This window comes from Balaenoptera musculus, chromosome 14 (genome assembly GCF_009873245.2).
Source record: "Balaenoptera musculus isolate JJ_BM4_2016_0621 chromosome 14, mBalMus1.pri.v3, whole genome shotgun sequence".
NCBI classification, from domain to species: Eukaryota; Metazoa; Chordata; class Mammalia; order Artiodactyla; family Balaenopteridae; genus Balaenoptera; species Balaenoptera musculus.
Window position 1 is genome coordinate 24475653 of NC_045798.1, and position 8811 is coordinate 24484463.

The window sequence follows — 8811 nt, forward strand, 5'->3', positions numbered from 1 at the left end:
TATTAAAGAGAGCCTGGTACACACACAACCATAGCCCAGTGTCGGGAGACAAAAATCACTGAGAGCATCAGAGCAGATCATGCACCTTGGTCCTCTGGGATGTCTCCTTTGCAGAGCCTCTTTGGGAAGATCTGGTTTTGCTTTTCCTAACACACAGGTGCAGATGCTGGCATGATCTCAATGGCCACATTGAGACAACAGTGGCCGATGAGACATCCAGAGGCTGGAGATGCGGCTGCCTGGGCGGTTCCTGAGGGGGTCCTGAAGCCATCACAGCAATGAGTGGGTTCTAGGAGATGGTCTTTAAAGATAGGGGTCTTGGTCACGTCTGAACTCGTGGCCCTGTCTCTCCCCTGCAGGATTTCAAGGGGCTGACCTTGACTTTTGGCTGATTTTCTCCTGGTGTTCCCATGGGCAAACTATCTCCCAACAAGCCTCACCCCGGTATTTACAGCGAGGCAGCACACCTCTTTCAAAGAGGCAGCGTAGGGTGCTGGACAGTCACAGAACTAGTCAAAATCATTAAATCCCCAGTTCTTCTCTGGACAAGTTGTTCACTTCCAAGCCTCAGATTCCTCACCTGCAAACAGATAGAATAAAATCTACCTCCCAGGATGGGAGAGATTAAGCAGATATGTACAGAGTAGATCTTCAATAAATGGGAGTTATTCCTTACTCCCTTCTTCCCCCAAAGGGCTTTTCATTAGAGAGTCAGGAGAAAGAGGATGGTTCTACCACCAGCCTGTGTGTGACATTGGACATCTCTTGGGCTCTGAATTTTGGGGAATACGTTTGTTGGAAAGGAACTGACATTCAAATTAACTCAAGCAGGGGAGGTAGGGAGAAAGAATAATTATTATCAAGTGCAGGGGTGCCTTATAGAACCTGAGCTGGAATGCAACTAGGTCTCAGAAAAGGGCTGGAAATAGGGATCAGGATGTGCTAGGAAACCTATATCCCTTCTCTCATCCTTTCTCCTCTCTCGGCATTGCTTTCGTTTATAACTACTTCCCAGCCCACAGGACAGATAATGGCAGTCAGCACTCCCCTGAATACCCATGCTGGGCCAAAGGACCACTTCCCTTAAACCTACTTCCAAATTCCCAAAGGCTTTCATTGGCCCACCTTGGGCTGGGCCTCACCCCTGATCCAATCAACAGAGTCCAGGGGTGGGGCCATGTTGCACAAACATGGCGATTCCTATCGTAACAAGGTGGATGTAAAGAGGAAGGGACCATCTCCAGAGCAGGAGAACTGGATATGCCAAACAATAAGTGACTTGCTTGGATGAACGAGGCATGATACCTGGCCTCAGGGAGCTCAGTTTCAAGAGGGAGGCAGACCCAGGGACAAACTCCATTCCTACTTAGAAAAGGCCACCCAATGATAGGATTCAGAGGACCACATAACCAGCCTGTGATGGGAAAAGTTCTCAGAAGCTGCACCGACCGCCGCCCCAAAGCCATCCTAGGACGTGATGAGCTAATTAATCACAATTATTATTTATGGCAGTGCCAATCCACCTGCTCGTGTCTCAAGACATTAGTTATTGCCAGGAATGATGAATCCCAGGATGTAGAACATGCTAAAAATATTAATCTACAAGTGAAAGTGATTTTAATTGGATTTCGCCCTTGGGGTCGTGTCAGGGTCCCGCTTTCAATCAGACTTGTCCAGTCAGCAAAGCGGACCCCAGCCTTTCAAATTGAAACTGTGATTGGCTGGCAGAGGTTAATAGAAATGTTGGGAAATAAATAGGTTATTGATTGATCATAGCAATCAGCTGGCTCCCGGCTTACCTTGCTGACCTCGCCCACCCAACTTTACAGGCAAACTCGGTTAGCATCTGATTATAGATCACTTTTACAATACTGTGTATTAATGAGCAGATTATACAGTGGGGGAGGTAGGGGAATTCTTACTGGAGAAGTTTCCCCCTGGCAGAAAAATATGATGAGACTGCCTGCTTACTTGGGGACTATGCGTGAGAGAAGGGAGGGTCCTAAGAGGAGGGATAGTTGCTCTCCCCCCATGCCTGCTAGAACCTCATTCCTTCACTCAACACACATGTAGTGGGATGAGTTTTGTGCAGGGAGCCTGGGGACCGTATTCGATACAGCCCCTCTGCTCAGGACCTCATTCTGGGGTGCGTTGCTTCTACACTGCTGTATTTAAAACGGATAACCAACAAGGACCTACCGTATAGCACAGGGAACTCTGCTCAATGTTATGTAACAACCTAAATGGGAAAAGAATTTGGAAAAGAATAGATACATCTATATGTATAACTGAATCACTTTGCTGTACACCTGAAACTAACACAACATTGTTAATCAACTATACTCCAATATAAAATAAAAAGTTAAAAAAAAAAAAGAATTATTTGGCAGGCAGCTTGTTAGAAAGGCAGATTCTCGAGCCCACTCCGAGGGGTCTGCATTTTTAAAAAGCCCACCCAGCCTCAGAAATTCAGAGGCAGTGGGGGGACCTCATTTTAAGACACAGTGGCCTGATTGGAAAAAAGATCCACACGAGGAAACAAAAGTCAGAGCACTGGGTGCCGGGCTGGAAGCTGTTCCAGGGTCCAGCGGGACACGAGGCAAGCAAGGTCAGCTGAACCTGGGGGTCTTCACGGAGCAGGTGACACTGGCACTGAGTAGGAATTTCCAAGGTGAGCCTGAAGAGCAGTTGGCCCCCATAAAGTGTCACTTTTAACAGGCACCACCAGTGGTATGGCCGGCTGTCCCCACCAGGGAGACAATCAGCGTCTCTTTGCCCTCCAAGGGGCTAGTAACCTGGTTGGGAAGACAAGTGTATGAAATCACTTTGAATCAACCTCCTCTATTCCACATGATTCCCTGCTTGCCCCCCACCCCACCCTCATGACCTGAGCCCCAGCCTCTTGCACCCCAGCCTTGTCTCTTTCCCTCCAACACACCAACTCGTCCCCACCTCAGGGCCTTTGCCCCCGCTGTTCCCCCTGCCTGACACTCCCTTCCTCCTGATGTCACATGGCTGACTCCTTCCCAGCAGCTCAGTGCCACGTCCTCCCACCACCTGACCTTGTCCACCCCCCGGACACACTGCCCCATCGCTCTCCTCGACTTCTTCCATAGCAGTGAATGGCCGGAAGTACCTCACATGTTAGTTTCCATGTCTGTTTCCCCCGCTGACCTCTGAGGGTGCTGTGCGCAGACAGGACATGGTGGCCGGAGGGGCCTCCTCCTGGGCTTTGGGGAACAAAGAAGACAGGCCAGGAAAAGACAGATGAAGGTTGTAAGCTGAGACCCAGCACTCCAGGCAGATGAAGTTGTAAGCCTGTGATTTACCCACTCTGCCTATCATTTATGTATCAGATTCCTGTTCTGTGTAAGAAAATGGGAGTCAGGAAAGGAAGCTGCCCCGGCTGCCCAAGACGGAAGTGCTGGAGGTGTGGGTGAGGGGAGTGGCAGAGGGATGGAGGAAAACGGACAGAATCAAGACCTATCCGTGACTTCTCCCAGATTTCGTCTTTGGGCAACCAGAGGTGAGATGTGGGGCTCTTCACTGAGATGGGAGATGCTGGCAGAGGACCAGGATGAGGGAGGAAACATCCTGAGTTCAGGCAAGAGAGAAGCAAAGACATTTCTTAAAAGGAACTGTATCTATTGTCTGTTTCTGCATAAGGATCCACTCCAAGACCTAGTGGCTTAAAACTAGAACCATTTCTTTTGCTCCTGAACCGGCAACTTTGGAAAGGCTCAGTGGGGACCGTTTGTCTCTGCTCCATGCAGCATCAGCTGGGGCTAAAGGATCCGCCTTTGAGATGGCCCACTTGATGGGTCTGGGGGCTCAGCCAGGGCTGTGGATGGGGAAAGGGGTTGGGGGCTTAGGTCCTCAACACACCTCTTCACAGCTGCTTGGGCTTCCTCACAGCATGGTGGCTAGGCTCCAAGTGAGCAGGACTCGGCCTTGGAAATCACATACCATCTCTTCTGCCATGGTCACAAACCCACTGAACTTCAAGAGAATGGAAGGGGATGGGAGAGATTGTTGCAGCCATTTTTGGAAAATACAACCAACCACAGTGACAATAATAATGAACATTTGCTGCACACTTACTCTGCACCAGGACCTGCCCATGCATGGGGTCCTTTCACCCTCATGATAATCCCAAGAAGGAGGTCCCATTATCAGCCCCATCTTACACATGGGGACACACAGGCCTGGACAGGTGAAGTGACTTGTCCCACATGACACAGTATCTGAGTTCAGATTTGAAACTGGATCTTTCCCACCCACAGCTGGCTCAGAGCAGAGCTCAGTCTGATTTTTCTGTACCCCTCAGTGCCCAGCACAGGACCCGGCCCCAGACCCCAGGGGGCTGGCACTGGATGAGAGGCTGAAGTCAAGACAGTGCAAGACCAGCAGGAGCTCCGTCACTGCCAGACTGAGAACCTGGGAAAGCTTCGAGGCATTTGAGGCCTGACCCCAATGCCAAAAGGTGATGTCTGGTATGAGCTCCCCGGTGGCCCAGCGGCCCTGAGATAATCCCTGGGAAAGTGCCCCCACGGCCCTGTACTTCCAAGGCGCTCCTGTCCTGGGGCCCAGGCTGGAGGCTCCAGAACATTCCTTACATTCCAGGGTTTTTCTCTGGGAGGAGGCCTCCTTCCCACAGGAGAGGACTGGGAAGCTCGTTGTGTTTTAGGCTAAACAGCACCAGCTCTCCACGGCGGCCTCTGTCTCCCCACCGACCCCAGCTGTGTGGCTTTGACCCTGTTGTGACCACTTGGCATTGGAGATGCTGTTTATCTGCCATGGAACCTGGTGAGAAATGCCCACAGGGAGTTGACCACCAGGGCCGCAGCTCCTGGGGTGCCTGCATTTAGGTGGGCTCAGGAGCTGGGAGGACAAGGCGACCTGAGCCCCAGCTGGGCTGCCTGTCAGTTTGCTCAGTGACTTGGCCCAGTTGCTCCCCCGTCAGATTCTCAGGCTGTTCTACCTTCTGCCTGGGTTCTGTTGGCAAACCTTACCTACCCGGCGCTAGTAGAAACCACAGGTGTGGGAGAAAGGGATTGGGGACCCTTCACGTGCTGATACTTTGCATCTCCTCTTATCAAATCCTCACAGCTTCTTAGAGGAACGTGGTGTTATCCCCATTTTACAGATGAAGAAACTAAGGCTTTAAAAGGGGAGATCACTAGCTGGAGGCCATGCAGCCGGCGAGGGGTTGATCTGACTGCTCCTGAGTCAGCTTGGGGCACCGCCCACTTTCAAGTTTCCACTGGCTCCCCATTTCATTCATTCAGCAAAATCTTCTGGACCCCCAACTCTGTGCCAAGCATGATGCTGGGTGCAGCACAGGGTATAGCCATGAAGCAGGCAGGCATCATCCCTATCCTTATGGAATTCACAGACCAGAGGAGGCAGCACATGAGCAAAACAAATATGAAATCACAAGCTATGTTCAGTTCTCCAAGGACAGGGAACACCCCGCAGGGAGAAGGAGTAACAGAGGAGAGAAGCCGGTGTAGAGACAGTGACTGGGCTCAGTCTTACTGGGAAGATGGACTCAGCATCTGGGGATGAGGTACCCCTGTCGCCATGGTAACCATCTTGGACCTAGGATTCCCCATCCTCCAGCTGTGCATCCCTGGGCAAGTCTCTTCACCTCTCTGAGCCTCAGTGCCCCCCTCCCATAAAAATGGGGGTAGGGAAGCCCACCTCTCAAATATTGTGAGCGCTCCAGGAGCCAACACGCAGGAACCATTTAGCACAGAACGTGGCACACAGTAAGCATATTGTCAACCCGGGTGGGCTGAAGCATGGGGTTTGGAGGTGGGATGAGGAGAAATGGTCTTGCCTGCAGGCAGAGCCCACAGCATCAGCTTGGTTCTCGGAATACTCTAGGGGGAGAATATTAGGGGACCCTGAATTGTCAGAAACACCAGTGTCGTCAAAATAAAGTGACCCCTGCCAAGAGAACCATGGTGAAATGGAAGCCAAAATCATAGTTTGCCCATTTTGCAGAGAAGAAAACTGAGGCTTCAAGAGGAGAGGTCACTTGGCTTGGCTTCTATTAAGAACAGAAGCCCTCGGCAGAAATGAGCAAAGCTTTTCGAAAGCTTCTGTCTAAAACTGCATTCTCTCCCGTCTTTTCCCTTCCCCCACCCATCCCAGGCCCACCCAATGCCCTGAAACTCTGGAATCCAAAGAGTATCCCCACAGAGCCTCCCCCAGAAGCCCCAGAGAGGAACCAGGTTTCCAGTAGAGAATGCGGTGGTCTTGGTGCAATGCCGTCACCTGCTGGCCATGCCTGAGAACTGCAGCTCTGGTTCAGCCACTTTGAGCACCTCCAATGGGCTCTGGGACCCTGCCTTCTAGGAATGTACAATAAACAAGACCAGAGACAGACAGTAAACAAGGAATCAGAGGACTAAGCAAGGTCATTTCAGATGGGCACAAGTTTTCTGCAAGAAATAAACAGGTTTCTGTGACAGAGCAGCCATTCTCAAGGTGCAGTCCTGAGGTCTGGGGACCAGAGAGAAATTAATTTGTCCATTTCATCTCCTTCCCTCACAAGCGCACAGTGGAGTTTTGCAGGGGCTACATGAACATGTGATATTGCAGCAGATTGAATGCAGAAGCAGATATCAGAATCCAACAGACTCTGTCTTCTATTAAGCCAGACGTTAAAGAGATTTACCGAAAAACAATGTCTTCTCACTAACTTTGTTTTGGAAACAGTTGTTTTTCATAAAGTGTTATTTATGTTAGCATGCAATTTTTATTTTCATTGTCTTTTTTTAGTGAATTAATAAACAATCTTCTAAAAGTCTCAGTTTTCATTTCTATTATGGTAATGAATGGATAAACCAGTCTTTCTAAAACATCTCAGTTCTAATTTATAATATGGTAGACTCTCTCTATGCCGATTTCTCTCTCCTCTTTTTCTCCCTATGAGGTGTTCCCTGTCCTTGAAGAGCTGAGCGCAGCTGTCTCCCCTGGGCTGTGAGTTCCACAAAGGCAGGGGTGATGCCTGTCTGCTTCTGCCTGTGCCCTGGGCACCCAAGGTGGTGCTTCGCACACAGTAGGGATAAGAAGATCTTTTTAAAATTTTTTATTGGAGTATAGTTGATTTACAATGTTGTGTTAGTTTCTGCTGTACAGCGAAGTGAATCTGTTATACATATGCGTATATCCACACTCTTTTTTAGATTCTTTTCCCATATAGGTCACTACAGAGTGTTGAGTAGAGTTCTCTGTGCTATACAGTAGGTCCTTATTATCTATTTTATATATAGTAGTGTGTATATGTCAATCCCAACCTCCCAATTTATGCCTCCCCCCTTCCCCCTTGGTAACCATAGTTTGCTTTCTATATCTGGAACTCTATTTCTGTTTTGTGAATAAGTTCATTTGTACCACTTTTTTAGATTCCTCATATAATATTCCTCATATGATATTTGTCTTTCTCTGTCTGACTTACTTCACTCAGTATGACAATCTCTAGGTCCATCCCTGCTGCTGCAAATGGCATTATTTCATTTTTTTATGGCTGAGTATTATTCCATTGTATATACATGCCACATCTTCTTTATCCATTCCTCTGTCAATAGACATTTAGGTTGCTTCCGTGTCTTGGCTATTATAAATAGTGCCGCTATGAACATTGGGGTGCATGTATCTTTCTGAATTAGAGTTTTCATTTTTTCCAGATATATGCCCAGGAGTGGGATTGCTGGGTCATATGGTAGATCTATTTTTAGTTTTTTAAGGAGCCTGCATACTGGTTTCCATAGTGGCTGCACCAACTATTACATTCCCACCAACAGTGCAAGAGGGTTCCCTTTTCTCCACACCCTCTCCAGCATTTATTGTTTGTAGATTTTCTGATGATGGCCATTCTGACTGGTGTGAGGTGATACCTCATTGTAGTTTTGATTTGCATTTCTCTAATAATTAGTGATGTTGAGCATCTTTTCATGTGCTTTTCGGCCATCAGATTTTGTTGAATGAATGAAATGGGAAACCAGTTGAGCCTTGTGAGTCCCACTCGGACTTGGGGGTGACCATTTACTATATGGTAGGAGTATAAAGGGGTCCTAGGACCAAAATATTTGAGAACAAAAACGATAGAATCACTATGGATGGGGTGGTCAGGGGAGATGTCTATGAGGAGGTGACATTCGGCTGAGACCTCAGGGCCACAGAGAAGTCAGCCATGGGAAAAGGAAACATCCAGTGCAAAGATCCTGGAGTGAGAAAAAGATAGTTGCCTTAGAGAAACAGAAAGGCAGGCAGCCTGGCATCCCAGAGAGTAGGGCAGTGCCCGATATACAGGATGGACTCAGTGAATGGTTTCTAGGTGAATAGAGGGAGAGAAGGAAAGAGAGAGAAGGTGAGAAGAGATATGGATTTTCTCTGATGCACTGTCCTAGGCACAAAGTAGTGCTATTTAAAAAATACATTGATAGTGGTGATGGTTGCACAACAACTTTGTAACTTTGTAATTCAGTACCACTGAATTGTGTACTTAAAAATGATTAAGATGGTAGGGCTTCCGTGGTGGCACAGTGGTTAAGAATCCGCCTGCCAGTGCAGGAGATGTGGGTTCGAGCCCTGGTCCGGGGAGGTCCCACATGCTGCGGAGCAACTAGGCCCATGCGCCATAACTACTGAGGCTGCGCTCTAGAGCCCGCGAGCCACAACTACTGAGCCCATGTGCCTAGAGCCCGTGCTCTGCAACGAGAAGCCCACGCACCACAACGAAGAGTAGCCCCCGCTCGCCGCAACTAGAGTAAAGCCCACGCGCAGCAATGAAGACCCAAT